A 9,631-nucleotide genomic window follows, 5' to 3' on the forward strand; every position below is an offset into this window, starting at 1 on the left:
CCGTGTTTTCTTTAAGGCATTAAATGCGAGAAACTCAGATGCAATTTTACTCTACGGGTTGAGAATGTATTTTGACTCCACATATCCCAACGTAGGACTTCGTTCTTTAGAAAGAGCTTCAAACATGCAATATAAAGAAGCATGTTATGTTTACGGGTTAGTGATAAACGCTTCTCACCAAATTGAGAAAAAGAACATCAGATTGCAACTGTTAAATAAAACATCCCCACAAGTGACGGATTCAATAGTTGGGGTGAGAAATAAGGTTTTTAGATTGTTACGGGGTTGTTGGGCATTACGTAACCCTCGTCCTTTTGACGACGTTACAACATGCTGCCTAGCCAACGGTCACAACGGTTATTTTTCACAAGACCAAGGATGGGAAATAATACTAGTAAAACCCGAATGCATCACTTGTTTCTGGACCTATGAATTACGTGTCTTTATTGCCTTTGCTGAACGACTTGCGTATTAACTAGAATTGTCTTCACAACTGCCTTGTATCAAAGATATTGTGTCTTATATTTCATGCTATATGTAAAATAACGGTATTGTAAGTTTGTAAAATATTGTATAAGAGTTTGAACGCGAAATATTATTTGTAATCAGTTTTTCATATAGAATTGTAGTAGTTGAATTGTATATTAGCTACTAAGTATGAACTTAACGGGTAGGTACTACCCGAATGAAAAATTATAAAACGCTAATATGAAGAAAAATCTTTTATAAATAAGTTCATATTATGCTACAAAATAATAATGACTACTCTTAATATTCTATATGATTAACTTAATTCTTTTGGCTATTTTTGAAGGAAATGGCACCGACTACTCGTCAGAACTTGAACATGAGTGAGGAAGACTTATGTGTTTTCCTTGCTGCGAACATAGCCGCGGTGCAGGCCGCAATGCAAAATAACAACAATAACTCTGGTTCTAGCAGTGGACTAATTCCACAAGAAATCGTGTAGGATGCTCCTACAAAGAATTCACTGCCTGTAAACCTTTGGAAGTCGATGAAACTGAGGGTCCAATCGGATTAAAACAGTGGACCGAGAAGGTTGAATCGGTGTTTTCCATAAGTAAGTGCACTGAAGAAGATACAGTAAAGTACGCTATGCATACCTTCACAGGTACTGCGTTAACATGGTGGAACACCTATCTCGAACAGGTGGGACAAGATGTTACTTACACACTACTGTGGTCAGCATTCAAGCACTTGATGAACGAGCAGTACCGTCCCAGAAACGAGGTCAATAAGCTCAAAGTAGAGCTTAGAGGATTACGAACGCAAGGTTTCGACATTACCACGTACGAACGACGATTCACAGAGTTGTGCCTATTGTGTCCAAGAGCGTTCAAAGATGAAGAAGAGAAGATCGTCGCATTTGTAAAAGGGTTACCAGAAAGGATTCAAGAAGATGTGAGTTCACACGAGCCCGCCTCCATACAAAAGGCAAGTCGAATGGATCACAAACTCATAAATCAGATTGAGGGAAGGATTAAAGAACAGGAGGCCGAAGAAGCCAACACGAAACAAGTCAAGAGAAAGTGGGAGGAAAACAGTTACAAGAGTCACCAATACAACAACAACAACAACAATCACAACATCAATCGCCAAAACTATCCCAACAACCGCAACATCAGTCGCAATTCCAACATCAACTACAACAAACGTCACAACATCAACAACTACCATAATTGTCCCAACAACAATAACAACCGCAGCAACAACAATTCCTAAAACAACAAGAATCAGAAACAGTCATGCCAAAGGTGTGAAGAGTACCACCAGAATGGGTTCTGCACGACATTTTGCACCAAGTGTAAAAGAAAGGATCATGGTGCGACGAAGTGTGAGATCTGCGGACCGATGAATAACAGAATTAAAAGAACAAATAATGTCGGAAAAAAATAATGCCGCTGTAGTTTGTTTTGGATGTGGAAAACAGGGCCACATTAATAGAAATTGCCCGAATCAGGAGAATACTAATGGGCATGGCTGCGGAAGAGTTTTCAATATTAATACGGCAGAAGTGCAGAAAGACCTGGAGCTTGTTACGGGTACGTTTCTTATCAATGAAAAACCTGCTTATGTTTTATATGATTCGGGTGCGGATAGAAGCTATATGAGTAGAGATTTTTGTGCTAAATTAAGTGGTCCATTGACGCCTTTAGATAATAAATTTTTACTCGAATTAGCAAACGGTAAATTAATTACAGCAGATAAAATATGTCGGAATCAAGAAATTAAACTGGTTAGCGAAACATTTAAGATTGATTTGATACCAGTAGAGTTAGGAAGTTTTGATGTGATAATAGGCATGGACTGGTTGAAAGAGATGAAAGCATAAATCATTTCTTACAAAAATGCGATACGCATTGTGCGCGAGAAGAGAAAACCTTTAATGGTGTATGCAGAAAAGAGCAACGTGAAGTTAAATCTTATTAGTAACCTGAAGGCGCAAAAACTAATAAGAAAAGGTTGCTACACATGTCGAGAAAGTTAATTCCGAAGATAAGAACATCAATGATGTTCCCGTCGCAAAAGAATTTCCTGATGTATTTCCGAAAGAATTACCGGGACTACCTCCACACCAATCTGTTGAATTTCAAATAGATCTTGTACCGGGAGTTGCACCAATAGCTCGTGCTCCATACAGACTCGCACCCAGCAAAATGAAGGAATTCCAAATCCAATTACAAGAACTTTTAGAGCGTGCTTTCATTCGACCAAGCACATCAGCATGGGGAGCTCCTATTTTGTTTGTCAAAAAAAAAAAGGATGGTACATTCAGGTTGTGTATCGACTACCGAGAGTTGAATAAACTTACCATCTAGAACCGTTACCCACTACCGAGAATCGACGACTTATTTGATCAACTACAAGGCTCGTCGGTTTATTCAAAGATCAATTTATGTTCCGGGTATCATCAAATGCGGGTGAAGGAGGATGATATTCCGAAGACTGCTTTCAGAATGCGTTATGGTCATTATGAGTTTATGGTTATGCCGTTTGGATTAACGAATGCACCAGCTGTGTTCATGAACCTCATGAACCGAGTATGTGGACCATATATTGACAAGTTTGTCATTGTTTTCATCGATAACATACTTATTTACTCAAAGAATGAACAAGAGCACGGGGAACATTTGAGAAAAGTGTTCGAATTGTTGAGGAAAGAATAATTGTACGCTAAGTTTTCAAAGTGTGCATTTTGGTTAAAAGAAGTTCAATTCCTCGGTCACGTAGTAAACAAGGAAGGTATTCAGGTGGATTCGTCAAAGATTGAAACCATTGAAAACTGGGAAACCCCGAAAACTCCGAAGCATATACGCCAATTTTTAGGACTGGCTGGTTACTACAGAAGATTCATCCAAGATTTTTCCAAAATAGCAAAACCCTTGACTGCATTAACGCATAAAGGGAAGAAATTTGAATGGAAGGATGAACAAGAGAAAGCGTTTCAATTGTTAAAGAAAAAGCTAACTACGGCACCTATATTATCATTGCCTGAAGGGAATGATGATTTTGTGATTTATTGTGACGCTTCAAAGCAAGGTCTCGGTTGTGTATTAATGCAACAAACGAAGGTAATTGCCTATGCATCCAGACAATTAAAGATTCACGAGCAAAATTATACGACTCACGATTTGGAATTGGGCGCTGTTGTTTTTGCATTAAAATCTTGGATGCACTATTTATATGGGATCAAAAGTATCATATATACCGACCACAAAAGTCTCCAACATATATTTGATCAGAAACAACTGAACATGAGGCAGCGTAGGTGGATTGAATTGTTAAATGATTACGATTTTGAGATTCGTTACCACCCGGGGAATGCGAATGTGGTAGCCGACGCTTTGAGTAGAAAGGACAGAGAACCTATGCGGGTAAAAGCTATGAATATAATTATTTGTACTAACCTCACTACTCAAATAAAGGAGGCGCAACAGGGAGTTTTAAAAGAAGGAAATTTGAAGAAGGAAATACCCAAAGGGTCGGAAAAACATCTTAATATTCGGGAAGATGGAACTCGATATAGGGCTGAAAGGATATGGGTACCAAAGTTTGGAGATGTGAGAGAAATGGTACTTAAGGAAGCACATAAAACCAGATACTCAATACATCCTGGAGCGAGAAAGATGTACAAAGATCTCAAGAAATACTTTTGGTGGCCGGGTATGAAAGCCGATATCGCTAAATACATAGGAGAATGTTTGACGTGTTCTAAGGTAAAAGCTGAACATCAGAAACCATCGGGTCTACTTCAACAACCTGAAATTCCAAAATGGAAATGGGAAAACATTACCATAGATTTCATTACTAAATTGCCAAGGACTGCAAGTGGTTATGATACTATTTGGGTAATAGTCGATCGTCTTACCAAATCAGCACACTTTCTACCAATGCGAGAAGATGATAAAATGGAAAAGTTAGCACGACTATACTTGAAGGAAGTCATCTCCAGACACGGAATACCAATCTCTATTATCTCTAATAGGGACGGTAGATTTGTTTCAAGGTTTTGGCAAACGTTACAACAAGCGTTGGGAACTCGTCTAGATATGAGTACTGCCTATCATCCACAAACCGATGGGCAGAGTGAAAGGACGATACAAACTCTCAAAGACATGCTACAAGCATGTGTTATTGATTTCGGAAACAGTTGGGATCGACATCTACCGTTAGCAGAATTTTACTACAACAACAGTTACCACTCGAGTATTGAGATGGCACCGTTTGAGGCCCTTTATGGCAGAAACTGTAGGTCTCCGATTTGTTGGAATGAAGTGGGGGATAGACAAATTACGGATCCAGAAATTATCCAAGAAACTACCGAAAAAATCATTCAAATTCAACAGCGGTTGAAAATCGCCCAAAGTCGACAAAAGAGCTACGCGGACAGTAAAAGAAAAGACATAGAATTTGAAATTTGTGACAAGGTCATGCTTAAGGTATCACCTTGGAAAGGTGTTGTTCGATTTGGTAAACGGGGGAAACTGAATCCAAGGTACATTGGACCATTCAATATTATAGATCGTGTCGGACCAGTAGTTTACCGACTTGAATTACCTCAACAACTCACCAGCGTACATGATACTTTTCACGTATCGAATCTAAAGAAATGCTTAGCAAAAGAAGATCTCACTATCCCTTTAGGCGAAATACAAATCAATGAAAAACTTCAATTCATTGAAGAACCCGTCGAAATAATGGATCGTGAGGTTAAAAGACTTAAGCAAAACAAGAAACCAATTGTTAAGGTTCGATGGAATGCTCGTAGAGGACCCGAGTTCACCTGGGAACGTGAAGATCAGATGAAGAAGAAATACCCGCACCTATTTCCAGAAGATGCGTCAACACCTCCAACAGCTTGAAATTTCGGGACGAAATTTATTTAACGGGTAGGTACTGTAGTGACCCAAACTTTTCCATGAATATATATTATATGAGATTAATATTTACATGAATAAATGTTTCCAACATGTTAAGAAATCACACTTGTTAAGACTTGATTAATTGAAATAGGTTTCATGTAGACAATTGACCACCCAAATTGATTGGCGATTCACGAATGTTAAAACTTGCACAAACTATATGATATATATATATATATATATATATATATATATATATATATATATATATATATATATATATATATATATATATATATATATATATATATATATATATATATATATATATATATATATATATATATATATATATATAGTTAACATGATATTATGTTAAGTAAGTATCTCATTAGGTATATTAACAATGAGTTATATACATATTAATGAGACTACTAAGTTAAGAAACTCGAAACGATATATATAACGATTATCGTTATAACAACGTCTTACTAAATACATATGTATCATATTAAGATATTGTTACACTATATTTAACATGATAAAATGATAATTATATATATCATTAAGTATGTTAACAATGAACTACATATGTAAAACAAGACTACTAACTTAAGAATTTCGAAACGAGACATATATGTTACGATTATCGTTGTAACGACATTTTAATGTATATATATCACATTAAGATATATTCATATATCATAATATCATGATAATGTAATAACTAAACATCTCATTAAATATAATAAACATTGGGTTAACAACATTAAATGAGATCGTTAACTTAAAGGTTTCAAAACAACACTTACATGTAACAACTAACGATGACTTAACGACTCAGTTAAAATGTATATACATGTAGTATATTAAGATGTATTAGTACACTTTTGAAAGACTTCATGACACATACCAAAGTACTTATACTTAACAAAAATGCTTACAATTACATTCTCATTCATTTTCATCAACAATTCTACTCATATGCACCCGTATTCGTACTCGTACAATACACAGCTCCTATATGTATATACTATTGGTATATACACTTCAATGATCAGCTCTTAGCAGCCCTCATTTAGTTAAAAAATATGTGGAACCATCATTTGGCAACTAGCATGAATTATTACACTAAAAATCAAATTACAATTTGCATATAATGACACCATGGTTCACGTTTTTGATCACAATCTCATACACTTTCATTTTTCAATTTTCTTTCATCCATTTGATCTCTCTCTAGTTCTATGATGATGTTCTAAGTGTTCTACATCATATTCATCAAAATATACATCAATCTAGCTCATAATTCCTAATCTATATCAACTTATAAAACAACTACTCAAGGAAACTTCAAGAACACTTTCAAGTTTGCAAGTCTACTTCCAAGCTTTCTAATCCATTCCAAGTAATCATCCAAGATCAAGAAAACTTTGTTATTTACAGTAGATTATCTTTCTTATTCAAGATAATACTCATATTCTAACTTTGATTCAATTTATATAACTATAAACTATCTTAATTCGAGTAAAAATCTTACTTGAACTTGTTTTCATGTCATGATTCTACTTCAAGAACTTTCAAGCCATCCAAGATCCTTTGAAGCTAGATCATTTCTTGTCACTTCCAGTAGGTTTAACTAATATAATTGAGGTAGTAATGATGTTCATAACATCATTCGACTCATATATATATAGCTATCTTATTCGAAGATTTAAACTTGTAATCACTAGAACATAGTTTAGTTAATTCTAAACTTGTTCGCAAACAAAGTTAATCCTTCAAATTTAACTTTTAAAATCAACAAAACACATGTTCTATATCTATATGATATGCTAACTTAATAATTTAAAACCTGGAAACACAAAGAACACCGTAAAACCGGACATACGCCGTCGTAGTGAAACCGGGGGCTGTTTTGGGTTAGATAATTAAAAACTATGATAAAATTTGATTTAAAAGTTGTCCTTCTGGGAAAATTATTTTTCTTATGAACATGAAACTATATCCAAAAATCATGGTTAAACTCAAAGTGGAAGTTTGTTTTTCAAAATGGTCATCAAGACGTCGTTCTTTCGACTGAAATGACTACCTCTTACAAAAACGACTTGTAACTTGTATTTCCGACAATAAAATTATACTTTTTCTGTTTAGTTTCATAAATTTCAGTTCATTATGAAACCATAGCAATTGGATTCACTCAAAACGGATTTAAAACGAAGAAGTTATGGGTAAAACAAAATTGGATATTTTTGCTTGTTGTAGCTACGTGAAATTTGTAAAAAAATCCATACTAACCATAACTTAACTAACTTATATTGTATTATACATGTCTTGATAGACCATAGACACGTATACAATGTTTTGACATATCATATCGACGTCATCTATATATATTATTTGGAACAACCACAGACACTCTATATGCGGTAATGATCGAGTTAGCTATACAGGGTTGAGGTTGATTCCAAAATAATATATATACTTTGAGTTGTCATCGAGTCTGAGACTTGTATCCACTGGGTCGTGGATTGATTCGAGATCATATATATTGATTTATTTCTGTACTACTAACTGTGGACAATTATTTGTGGACTACAAACGTTGGACTATCAACTTAACAAACTTAAATCGTTAAAATGTAATAAAATATGGTATAATTATATTTCAATCATAGTTTAATATATATATATATATATATATATATATATATATATATATATATATATATATATATATATATATATATATATATATATATATTTGTTATAGGTTCGTGAATCAACCTGTGGCCAAGTCTAATTCTCGACGAATTGATAATCTGTGAAAGTTAGTTATAGTCCCATTTTTAAAATCTAATATTTTTGGGATGAGAATACATTTAGTTTTATAAATGTTTTACAAAATAGACACAAGTACGTGAAACTACATTATATGGTTGAATGGATCGAAACCGAATATGCCCCTTTTAGCATGGTAATCTAAGAATTAGGGAACTGGCCCCTAATTGACGTGAATCCTAAAGATAGATCTATTGGGCCCAACAAGCCCCATCCATTGTTGCGGATGCTTTAGTACTTCGAAATTATCATGTCCAAAGGATGTCCCGAAATGATGGGGATATTCTATATGCATCTTGTTAATGTCGGTTACCAGGTGTTCACCATATGAATGATTTTTATGCAGATTGCATGTTATTGAAAGATGAAATCTTGTGGTCTATTATTACAATTTGATAAATATATAGGTTAAACCTATAACTCACCAACATTTTTGTTGACGTTTAAAGCATGTTTATTCTCAGGTGATTATTAAGAGCTTCCGCTGTTGCATGCTAAATAAAGACAGGATTGGAGTCTGCATGCTTGTATAATATTGTTTAAAAATTGCATTCGAAGACTTAAGTTGTTGTGTAATATTATTGTAAACCATTATGTAATGGTCGTGTGAAAACGCTATATTTTAGATTATCATTATTTGATAATCTTTGGAATGTTTTTAAAACTTTATTGATAAAATAAAGGTTATGGTTTGTTTTAAAAATCGAATGCAGTCTTTGAAAAACGTCTCATATAGAGGTCAAAACCTCGCAACGAAATCAATTAATATGAAAAGTTTATAATCGATATGAACGGGACATTTCATGAAGGTTCTGATTTATCATAGCTCAGTTTCATACACTTTCACCTATCCTGCAATCACGTCACAACAAATAAGCGCGTTTTCTAACAAAAAATCTAATAGAAAGTAACTTTTGCAAGAATAAAATTCCCACAAAAGGATCGAATAACTAAAAGCTAACTTAAAATCCTAATTAAAACTGCTCCCCGACAGTGGCGTCAATAAGTTGATGTGTTAAATTCAAGGTTGAAAAAGACGTGAGATGGGGTCGAGACGGTCGGATCCTAAAAATGTCGAGTCGGGGTCGAGATGGGGGTCGAGACAGACGTTGATCAAAGTTGACTTTTAAATATATAAGTATGTAGATGTATATATGTATACATATTTTAAAGCCAAAAACTTTATTAGAATATTTTGTACCCATAATCACTATCACCGTTAATTTAATACAAAACTTTTAAACTAAAATACGAAAAATTTGACCGATTTTACCGACTTTATGGCTTTTTCGAATTCTGACATACTTTGACCCATTTTTTTCAACTTTGACCCGAATTTTGACCGTTGACTGTCATATTACACGGTTTTCTTTGAGATGGGATGGGGTAGTCACTAAACAGTCGCAA

The sequence above is a fragment of the Rutidosis leptorrhynchoides genome, chromosome 5 (assembly GCF_046630445.1).
Source record: "Rutidosis leptorrhynchoides isolate AG116_Rl617_1_P2 chromosome 5, CSIRO_AGI_Rlap_v1, whole genome shotgun sequence".
NCBI lineage: Eukaryota > Viridiplantae > Streptophyta > Magnoliopsida > Asterales > Asteraceae > Rutidosis > Rutidosis leptorrhynchoides.